Raw genomic sequence first — 3,343 nt, 5'->3', positions numbered from 1 at the left:
TTTACAATCATGATAACATTAAATAAATCTTCGTCACATACAAGTAATCATCCCGTTCTACAAAAGAGAAACGATAATTTAATGAACACATTCATGAAAAGAAAAACCATACAAAATAATATACTTGGGGAGGGGTGGGGGGAGTCTGTTGCACTTAAAGCAGCGAAACTTCGAATGACTTAAAAGCCCCTTAATACAACCCAATACAAAATACATGCCTAGCATGATTTTAACCTACAGAACCGCGAAATCTTAAACCAATCGATCTTCGATACAGCCACGCCCCCAAATTCCGTAAACAAACCAACGTGTTTACCGTAACTTTTATAAATATATTTCTTGATGATCTGTGTAAGAAATGTGTTTATTTTTTTCACATTGGCGGATCCAGAGGGGGGGGGGTGTCCTGGTGTTGGAACCCCCTTTTATTTTTTGTCAAGTGGAGAGAGAGAGAGAGAGAACGTTTTTCGAATATACTAGTAAATATCTGTACGTCTAACTTATGTATTGAATAGATAGATTCTGACACATTTAGTTTCCTCCATTCACACATTCACTTTTATTTTTTTTTATGAGAGAATGGTAGAACATATTCTACTTATTTTTATATATTTTATGTATGATATGTAACATGCGAGGTTTAATTGATATTAGATTCCCACGATCTTTGGCTGTGTTGGCTATATACTTGTATGAACGTGTTTTGATTATATTTTTTGAAGAAACTAACATGTAACTCTTTATTTTAAACCCCACCCGCACCCACCCCAAATACGTTTTTCAAATTCTTAAAAAAAATTCCTTTGTACTCTTCAGAAATGCTGCAAATCTATTCAATTTTAAGGCTTCGGTAGTTTTTGAAATGTGTTCATTTTTATTCGAACTGCTGGTACATTTTCAAAGAAAAAAAGGAAGTAAAACAAAGATCATTTTTACCAAAACCTTAGATCTTTCCATATGTGTTTGTCAATCTTTGCTTGAGAGTTTTTAGGGTGGTGGTGGTTAGAGGGACACAACCCTGGAACCCCCTTTCAAAAATAGCTGGATCTTCCCCTGTTTCATACTATACTTGCCCTCTTTCCATATTACGTTTTTCTTGGAACGAAAAAAATATTCCGTAGATTTGTGAAAGCAGAGACGGAAAACACCAGTTTCTGTTCTTTTTTTTTATTATTGAGAATGGGTAAATACATGTAAATGATGTATGCCATTGCTTTTAATGATATTTAAAACAGCAACACTGATTTTACTTTTACATATATTGTCAGCTATCTAATCTGTCGGGTTTTTCCATCATTTAATTAAGGCATATTTTCTGAGAGTCGTTATTCAGATTTCATAGTAAATGAGCTGCATTTTATGTTAAACATTATGTATTTCCTCAATCTATTTTTTTCCTCGTTCCGAGAAAAAGAAATATAGAAACGGCAGAGCATGAAATTAGAAATAAACATATTTCTTGCACATATCATCAAGCAACAGATTTTCGTCCGGCTGGAAAAGAAATAATAAAAAGCAGCTTTATTGTTTCTTTAATCTTTTACCAGTATTTTAGGGCTTACGAATGAAGGTTAAAATTAATAATTTTGTTGTCGTAAAAGTAATATTTAAAAAAATCACAGAGGGATCAAAGGCGAAAATAAAAACAATCTTGCTGAATTTTGTTAATCAAATGAAGTAAGTTGCACACCATTTATTAAACAACTAAATATGAGGGGAATAGGAGAAAATAGAGGGGAAAATCAGATACATTTTTTTTTATTTTGTTCCTTCTAAGTTTACAGATAATCTTCCCAATAATCTAAGGAATGTTAAGTAGTCTCGAGTGTATTTTGTATCAAGATTTGTACATGTACAGATTACAATTACTTCTTCTTGTGATTTGCCATTGATTCTATGTACATAATAGAGTTACTCTTACTTGTATTTTGACGGCTCATATCGGCCATCGTAAGGAATAGCTCTTTCCTTCTCTCTAGTAGCTCTGGCTTCCTCGGGGTATGTATTGGTACCCTCTCTGGATACGTGTAACATTGATTGTACTGATATGTTTGATTGTGCTGCTGGAAATTTTCAGCAGCACCCCTGTAGTTTGAAGGAGTTCTGTTTCTGTATGCAGAGTAGTTTGCACTTTGCCCTCTGTTTGAGCTAAGTGGATACTTATTTATGTCTGCCATGTCTTCAAGTTTTGACATCCAGCTGTCACCAGACAGATTTTTAGATATTGAGAAGTAGTATAAGGATCCTAGCTAGCGCGGAAGTGACGTCATAACCGGACGTAGAACTACTTATTTTCCTGTACCTAGGAATCAATTAATTTCTCCTTTCAATTGTCTTCTGTTCATTGACAAATTGTAAAACTCATAAGAAGACTTTTTGAATCAGATTATATGACTTTTGTGTGTTGATTGTCGATTTCTTATTTATTTGCCAATTTATCTACCATAATAACAATAGGCACTTAACACTGGACCAGACACTTCTAAATTTCTTGAAAAGACAAATCAAAAGAATGGGCTTGTTTTCCCAGAACATCCCCTAATTCCTTGTCTACCCGTGGAACTTTCAACACAGTACAATTTTCTGGTCTATTATATTTTTTATTAATGTCAATCTTGGTTTCTGTTAGAAATTTCAAAGAGAGAGCAGCGTTCATTCTGTGGCAGAACAACTGTGATTACTTTTTAATGTCATAATTAGAGAAAAATACGTCTCTTAAATGTTAAAATAGGAATAATTATATCTATCTACATGTATAAAGGTAAGAACAGAGATAAATATATTTCTACCAATTACAGAGGTATTATATTTGACATCTGTAGTAAGTAAATTATTCGAAAGAAATACTTTCGTAAAAAATGGAGATGACCTAGTTAGAAGTGGTAAATCATATCCACACAATCTAAAATTTGGGTTTAGAAATGACAAAGGTGCTATTCCATCTTGTTATATCCTTAAAGAAACTATCTATACTATGTAGATAGAGGGCCTCCAGTTTTCTGTTCATTTTTTGATAATGAAAAAGCCTTTGACAGAATCTGCCATAATAGGCGGAATTTAAATATTGGATTTTTTTTTACGGTAGTATTATACGAGGGCCGTTCAAAAATTACGCGGACTTGTTGCACAGAAGAAATATTTGACGACATAATCGGGCAAAATTTCACAATTAATGTAAAAGAATCTTTACTCATACGGTCTTCAAAATTTCATATCAAAATGTTGTAAATTGGTATTAATTTTGAGTGATTTTTCAGGACATACCATTAAGTCACGGAGCAGCAAAATCTTCGACGTCAAAAGCATTATAAAAAAAATATGTGATTGAGCTTTCATTTTCACA

Source organism: Saccostrea cucullata, unplaced genomic scaffold, assembly GCF_032062105.1.
Source record: "Saccostrea cucullata isolate Sc308-1 unplaced genomic scaffold, CSIRO_AGI_Scuc_v1 ctg2873, whole genome shotgun sequence".
Taxonomy (NCBI): Eukaryota; Metazoa; Mollusca; class Bivalvia; order Ostreida; family Ostreidae; genus Saccostrea; species Saccostrea cuccullata.
Note: the sequence above shows the minus strand (reverse complement) of the source record.